Here is an 8,765-nt window from a genome sequence, read left to right as displayed (position 1 = left end):
TTACCCAATTTTAATGAATGAAAAATGTCGAATGTATATGATTACATGTTCCATGTTTAAATGAATGGAAAAGGCTTCTGAATACTTTTCAACAACTTTATTTTTCTTTGCCAATAAAGCAGAGAAACAATATATGTAGGAATTAATTGTGACAACTGAGAGTTCTACGCCACCATATAAACTGGCAAACCCAGAATACAAAGAGAAATATGTTCAAGAATTCCTTAAAAGGAAAGCCAGTAAGATGGCTAATGTCAGGCAATTGGAAACTTGAATTGAAAATATAGAAACTGTTTAAGATATGCCTTGAACCCCTGTTATTTTCTTAAACTATATAAGATATGCCTTAAACTTTTTTATTAAATATTTTTATAATGCTTATTATTACTTTTATGAACCCCTTTACGAAAATAGTTTAGCAATGTAGGCATGAAAACAATTTAGAATTGAAGGAGTCGTCAATCCTATCATTCCAATTTACTTTACAGATTGGCTTCAATTAGACGCTAATAATGCTCCTAATTTTCCTGGAGTATTTATAAACAGTTCGTAGAAATCATGAAAGGATTTACTGTTAATGTGGTCAATACTGTTGGAAAACCATTTGATCCCATGCTACACGAAGCAATTATGCGTGAGGAAGAAGACTGTCACTGACTACCATTTTTATGTACAAATATCTCACTTTAAGTCATGACAAATACAATCACCTCCCTCGAAATTAATGACTGCCAGATCTACCAACTTCTTACCCTCATTGGGCCCTAAAGCACTGAACGTTTTTCTCCATTGGTCCAAAACAAAGCATGTAAACGTTTACACTATATGCATTTTGATTAAATTTTCCTTTCTTTCGTAGAGCATGTATATAAAAAAAAAATCCCCTGAGGAGCTGAGTACTGAAAGATTCAAATAATTGATCGATTAACGCCTTTACATTGTCAACAATATCTACATGGTTTTTTGTTAATTGAAACAGTCTTGCAGTTTATGAAGATTCAATAAGTTTAAACAGTTTTTGAAGATTCAATAAGTTTAAAGAAAATTTGAAATTGAAATAAACCTTACCTTTAGCGAAACTTTGGTAAATCAAAGTTGAATCCCGCCATTGAATTCCGCAACAGTACCCAAAGGCAGCTCCTTGTGGGAAATATTGTTGGCATTATGGCTAAAGTGTTGTCCTTGATGGCAACTCATACAGGTGATGGATCACTGTACAACAGGTCAGTAGCAGAGATTGATGATTAGCTCACAAATAATGAAGAAAATAATAGGTACGCAGGTACATCATACAAAAGCTGCGGACCCGCAGGCATGTCATAGATAAAGTGCGTACATACCCGCAGGTACACCATGTAAAAGGTGCGGACCCTAGTTCACGCACTTTCATGCAGTGAAAAAGTATTCTCACATGGGAATCCAATGGTGGACCATAGTATTTAGCCCGACGTATTTGATCCTATGGTTTGGTCAGTGGTATTGTTTTATATTATTATTATTATTATTGAGCCCCATGTTTTTGGGCCCCTTGTATTGGTTATCTATGGTATAGATTCATGGTTTTAGCAAGAGCTTGCCTACATAAAGCAAAGGAGATCATTTGGCTAGACAAGCGTGAAATCAGAAGATCTTAAGTCAAGCTAGATCTGAAATTCTTGTGATCGGTTTGTGAGAGATAATTTAATCTAAATCAAGGAGAAACATGAGGATTACAAGTCGGATCTACTAATGGGTTAAGATCTCCTCGGCGCATGATCAGATCTATAGATCTGACAAACTGAGTTATCTTTAAAGACTGAAAATTATCTATACCCATAGGACCGCAAGTACAGTGAAGGAAAAGTGCGGAGGTACGTAGACCCAGAAGCGCTGAAGGTGCGGAGGATCGCAGGCCTAGAAGTGCAGAAGGTGCGGAGGTACGCAGACACAGAAGCGCTGAAGGTGCGGAGGATCGCAGGCCCAGAAGTGCAGAAGGTGCGGAGGTGCGCAGGAAGTCTATTGCACACAGTGCGGAGGTGCGCAGGCAGTCTGCAAGGCATAGTGCAGGGATGCGCAGGCGAGCAGTAGGAAGACGTGCGGATGTACGCAGGTGTACTATGGGTGAAGCTGTGGACTTTTGATGAAATCTATTTAGCTGCCCATGTTTATCATTGCTGTGTTTTGGGTTTTGAAGTGATGTCTGGTTTCTGGTATTAAGTTCTGATAACAGTAGTCTGAGAAGTGATAGATTATGTTTTGATGACTTATCCTTATATGATCTGATTGTTGACACACATGCTATACTTGTATATGGTGATTGGGTGATTCAGAAGATTGATTGATTATGAGCTTCAATGTTATTTATGGGTCCAGTATGAAAATTGGATGAAACGTGGCCTCTTCAGATTATGTGTTGTGCTTCAGGTGTATCCAGTCTGAAAATGTATGAAACATGGTACCTGGAGGAGAGAAGATTGTAGGCTGGCACCTACGTACTAGTATCTAAGCTAGTACAAGAGCAAAGGGGGTTGTAGCTCCCGTGCTGGTATAAGACTGCACCAGTACTAATATTGTAAAAGGATTTTCTTATTAAGAAGAATATTGAGATGACTTGCAGCAGGTGGTTTTCTCCCACATTGGGTTTCCACCTTATATCATGGTGTTCATGTGTGTGACTTATGTGTAATGATTTGTTCTATTTTACTGCACTAGTTTACTGTTAATATGGTTGATAATGTTCTAATGCACTCATTAAGGATCAACTAACTGAATCATAAGAAGTTGTGGAAGTAGCATATATGAATCTGAATATGGAAATAAAAAGGTTTTATTAATGTGATAATACTGATTCACCCCCCCCCCCCCCCTCTCAGTATTATTTCCAACAATTGGTATCAGAGCAGGTCCTTTGGTAGAAGCTTGATCGCTTGAAGGAGATCCGTGGAACAATGGGAAAGAAGCTTAAGAAGAAAACTCATAAGAAGAAGAAGACATCTCAGAAGAACTATGACAGTGGGAGAATCGATTGGGGATTAGGTATAAGAAGCTCTTCAGATTCAGATTTAGATTCGGAATCATTTCAGAATGAAGATGAACTATCAGGTATGAAATTGCTATCCTCTGATGTTCCAGCTATCTATCCATTTGGAAAAGATGGAAGTGATAACGAAACAACTGAGTGTGCTCTTATGGGTGAGGAAGAAGGATATCAAATAGAAGCAGAATTTAACAGGCTGACAAACAAAATTAGTGAACAAGAAAGACTTCTGAACATAAAGAGTGGTGCCCTCAAAGAAGCTATTACTAGACAAAAGGCTCAACGAGAGTTATTCAAGGAGAAATATCAAAAGTTGCAGGTTGAAGCAACATCTCTAAGAGATGAAGTCAATGAAAAAAACACAACCATCAAGAAACTCAGAGATAAATCCAGTTACTATGAAAGTCTTGAAGCCACGATCCGCTCTCTAAAGGAAGATCTTGAAGAATCAAAGAAGCAGAATAAAGATCTAGTCCAAGATATTGAAAAACAGGGAAATGAAGTTATCAGCTTAAAATCTCATCTAGAATGTGCCTTCAGAATTCGTCAAATGCAACAGGATCTGAATGAAGAACAAGAAAAGGAGATTCTCAAGCTAAAGCATTAGTTGGAAGAAGAAAGGAAAGCTGAAGAAGACATGAAGAAGCAATATCTAGAAAAAGAAGAACAACTTCAGGTTGAGGTAAATATCTTTAAAAGTAAATTAGAAGAAAAGGATAAGCTCTTACGTTTTCAAGATAGTACTAAAGTCTTGGATGATATTCTTAATAGTCAAAGATCTCCTGCTATCAAAACTGGTCTTGGCTTTCATGAATCTGTTTAAGGTGAATCTAGTTCACAAGGTGAGGCAAGGAACTCTAAAGAGAAATCTAAAATGCTCAACAAGGAGATAAGAAAGATGAAAGGTCAATCTCATCATCAACCAAGGAAAGAAATTCTTCAAAGAAAATATTTTACTCCTCCTATGAATAATGTTGAATGTTATGTATGTCATAACCTTGGACATGTTGCAGCCAGATGTAGAAGAAGAAGGGTTCAAGATCATCAAACAAACAAATCATCTCAGTCAAGGTACTTTAATGGATATTTCTTTGCTTGCAATATGTTTGGTCACAAAGCTGCTGATTGCTACAAGAGGAATATGAAACATGTAAGATGTTATGCATGTAACAAGCTTGGACATATAGCAAAGGAATGCAGGAACAAAGCACAAACATCACACCAAAAGGAGAAAACATCATCACACTTGAAGATATGGAAGAAAAAGGAAGTTCAGTCAAAAAGTGGCAGCACAACACATCATACAGACATAACAGAGGGAGCCGGAAGTGTAAAACTTCAACCTCCTAGGCAAGCTTGATAAAGCGAAGTTGCATATATACGCGAATTTGTTACTGCACAGTCCCTTATATGATTGTTTGAAGAAAGGCAGTAGGGAAAGATTCAAGAAAAGGATCAGTTTTGCTCTAATTGATAATGGTTGCATTTTGCTAATGATGTGTGGATATGATGGTTAGAAGTATTTTGGTTCTAACTTGATACTGATGATGTCTTGATACTTCTTATTGATATGCATGATCAGATCTGACAGATGGCATAGGTTTAGGGGGAGCATATACTCTTAATGCATTGTTGGCATTATGGTTAATAATCCTTGGTGATGCTGCTATGATTATGAGTTGTTCACATGGTTCTTGGATCAGATTTGTGGTTGATTCTCTAATGGTGCTTGCATGGTAATCTTCATAAGGATAAGGAGAAGCACTTAGCTTGAATTCACATCTTCTTGATGATGGGTCACTCATATGCTGCTGTCGTCATATGCATAAAGATCATATATTACAGTTATGATGCAGGATTCCTATTATTCTTGGCACATATGGATGAGGATTGTTGGCTGGATACATGGATGATTATTCAAAGTTGCATTGCTGGAGACATGATGATAATGAACTCTTATCTATATGATGATAGGAGTGTTTAATTCATATGTTGATTGATGCAGATATTCCCAATTGATGATACTTGGTTCATGAAGATCTGGATGGCTATGGTGTTTCTCTCATAGAATGTGAAATTCTGTTGATACAGACATACCTTGATGATTCATGCACTAATGCAAGTTGCTGATCTAGTTGTTGTTGACAAATACTATGGAGCAGATCATACAATGTTGTTGCTGATGTTTATCTTTTTAGGTGATTGGTCTCTGTTATAAATGTCATATCAAGACTCATGATGTAATAGTGTGTCTCTGTCTATTGTAGTCATCTCTTCAGGTAATGTAACGGCCTATGTTGGTTTCCCCACTATGCCTGGTATGAAGATGTAATGTATTTGGTTTTCATATTTCTGATATATCCCCACTTGGTTGGGTGATGGATGTATGTATTGAGCCTTTTGGTGATGGGAAGGTCATTTATGATGTATAGAGTCATGTTCTTCTTGTAGAACATTTTTTTTGCAGACCTTGCTTACAGTCAGGGGGAGCTTGAGCATGATCAACACTATATAGCAGAGCAAACATTTCAACATGTTCTCAGAAAGAGCATGATCAGATTGGTGCACCATGGCATATACAAAGGGGGAGCTCATTCAGAGACTTCAGCAGATCTGGTTTATACTCAGGGGGAGCATAACCCCTTTGCCCTTGATGTCAAAGGGGGAGAGTGATTCGGTGTTGTTGCCATCAAGTCCAAAGGGGGAGATTGTTGGCATTATGATGCATGTATTGTACTTGATGGAAACCTACTCATAGAAGAACATCTCACTTATATACATTCAGATGAATCTACATAAGAGATATCAGATGTGACATAATTCATGGATGCAGGACAGTTCAAAGGAATCAAATGACAAGTTCTTAGTATGACAAGTAAGCTTTGCCATCAAGTCCAAAGGGGGAGATTGTTGGCATTATGGCTAAAGTGTTGTCCTTGATGGCAACTCATACAGGTGATGGATCACTGTACAACAGGTCAGTAGCAGAGATTGATGATTAGCTCACAAATAATGAAGAAAATAAGAGGTACGCAGGTACACCGTACAAAAGCTGCGGACCCGCAGGCATGTCATAGATAAAGTGTGTACATACCCGTAGGTACACCATGTAAAAGGTGCGGACCCTAGTTCACGCACTTTCATGCAGTGAAAAAGTATTCTCACATGGGAATCCAATGGTGGACCATAGTATTTAGCCCGACGTATTTGATCCTATGGTTTGGTCAGTGGTATTGTTTTATATTATTATTATTATTATTGAGCCCCATGTTTTTGGGCCCCTTGTATTGGTTATCTATGGTATAGATTCATGGTTTTAGCAAGAGCTTGCCTATATAAAGCAAAGGAGATCATTTGGCTAGACAAGCGTGAAATTAGAAGATCTTAAGTCAAGCTAGATCTGAAATTCTTGTGATCGGTTTGTGAGAGATAATTGAATCTAAATCAAGGAGAAACATGAGGATTACAAGTCGGATCTACTAATGGGTTGAGATCTCCTTGGCGCATGATCAGATCTGTAGATCTGACAGACTGGGTTATCTTTAAAGACTGAAATTATCTATACCCACAGGTCCACAAGTACAGTGAAGGAAAAGTGCGGAGGTATGCAGACCTAGAAGCGCTGAAGGTGTGGAGGATCGCAGGCCCAGAAGTGCAAAAGGTGCGGAGGTACGCAGACCCAGAAGCGCTGAAGGTGCGGAGGATCGCAGGCCCAGAAGTGCAGAAGGTGCGGAGGTGCGCAGGAAGTCTATTACACACAGTGCGGAGGTGCGCAGGCAGTCTGCAAGGCACAGTGCGGGGATGTGCAGGTGAGCAGTAGGAAGACGCGCGGATGTACGCAGGTGTACTATGGGTGAAGCTGCGGATTTTTGATGAAATCTATTTAGCTTCCCATGTTTATCATTGCTGTGTTATGGGTTTTGAAGTGATGTCTGGTTTTTGGTATTAAGTTCTGATAACAGCAGTCTGAGAAGTGATAGATTATGTTTTGATGACTTATCCTTATATGATCTGATTGTTGACACACATGCTATACTTGTATATGGTGATTGGGTGATTCAGAATATTGATTGATTATGAGCTTCAATGTTATTTATGGGTCCAATATGAAAATTGGATGAAACATGGCCTCTTCAGATTATGTGTTGTGCTTCAGGTGTATCCAGTCTGAAAATGTATGAAACGTGGTACCTGGAGGAGAGAAGATTGTAGGTTGGCACCTACGTACTAGTATCTAAGCTAGTACAAGAGCAAAGGGGGTTGTAGCTCCTGTACTGGTATAATACTGCACCAGTACTAATATTGTAAAAGGATTTTCTTATTAAGAAGAAGATTGAGATGACTTGCAGCAGGTGGTTTTCTCCCACATTGGGTTTCCACCTTATATCATGGTGTTCATGTGTGTGACTTATGTGTAATGATCTGTTCTATTTTACTGCACCAGTTTACTGTTAATATGGTTGATAATGTTCTAATGCACTCATTAAGGATCAACTAACTGAATCATAAGAAGTTGTGGAAGTAGCATATATGAATCTGAATATGGAAATGGAAAAGTTTTATTAATGTGATAATACTGATTCACCCCCCCCTCTCAGTATTATTTCCAACAAAGATCCTCCAAAAAAATTCACAACATCATTCGATACTTCGGTTCCATCGAGCTCAAGCATGTAATTCACATGGATAGTGTGTCGGGATGCCAAGCGGCCACCTTCCGATTTAAGAACCCCAATTATCTGCCCCCGACACCCTAACCCTACATCCACAAAGTCATACCACACGTTGAAGAAATCTGTATTCTTGATCTAGAGAAACATGGCCATGCTTGCATTCATGAACAGGTACGGCACGTCGGAGCCAGGGTTAGGGATTGTCTGGAAATTCATATCATTGAATTACATGTGGAAGACTTGAATTTCCAGTTGAGAGGGCTAGAAGATGTAGAACGCCCCGCCGAGCAGCAGGCCAAGACAGATAACCAGAGTGACAGCGTAAGCAACTAACTTAAGGCAGCGCCGCCGCTTAATATGCAGCTATGGAGCCGAAGGCAGAACCATATCGTAAGGGTCTGCAAGGTAACCGTAGGCGTAAGGTTTGTGTGACACTATGGGATTCAATCTCGGGGCTCCTGCAGGAGGCATATCTATAGTGGATTTTATATAATACCTCTGCAGGAATCCCTGTGGTACTGAAGGTCTAGGCTTATAGGTCTGTAATTCTGCTACTCGTGGTGAATAGGGAAAGGCAACAAACCGCCCGACCTACCATTCAACTATCAGAGATTGAAGGTGCGCTTGATTTTGAATTGATTGGCGTGAAAACAAAAAAAAAAGAACCAAAACCTCAAGCAACGAAGCGAAGAAAAGAAACAAGAAACGAGAATAAAAGACTATCGAGTTTGAAAAAAAAAATTGTACAGTTTCATATGCGAATCTAAGCTGACCTCGTATACTACTGCTGAGCTCCAAATCGTATCTAACAAAACTAGTCATGCATGCATAGGCCTGTAGGTCTCAAGGGTTCAACATAGCTCTGATACCAAGTGTAAGGACCAGTTCCAGACTGTATACATACTTTTTTTTTTCACAGCAAAATGCAACTAGAATGGAAATACATTAGGATTTCATTTCAAGAAACATATCATAACATTTTCATACTTTTAACTAAGATCAATAGTAATGAAATACATATGTACCGTTCACCAGAAGTCGAGACTCCACTTGCTCTGTTGTTGCTGGTATTCCCT

At 38.9% G+C, this 8,765-nt stretch overlaps 1 pseudogene; it reads right to left on the bottom strand.

Annotated features, from left to right (window-relative positions):
* Nucleotides 1-1,089: 1,089 nt before the first annotated feature.
* On the bottom strand, nucleotides 1,090-8,160 carry LOC149224713 (uncharacterized; annotated as a pseudogene).
* Nucleotides 8,161-8,765: the final 605 nt, after the last annotated feature.

The sequence above is a fragment of the Pinus tabuliformis genome, chromosome Q, assembly GCF_031772625.1.
Source record: "Pinus tabuliformis cultivar Carrire ecotype Pingquan chromosome Q, CPIR1, whole genome shotgun sequence".
Taxonomy (NCBI): Eukaryota; Viridiplantae; Streptophyta; class Pinopsida; order Pinales; family Pinaceae; genus Pinus; species Pinus tabuliformis.
Note: the sequence above shows the minus strand (reverse complement) of the source record. Positions and strands in the feature narration are given on the sequence as shown.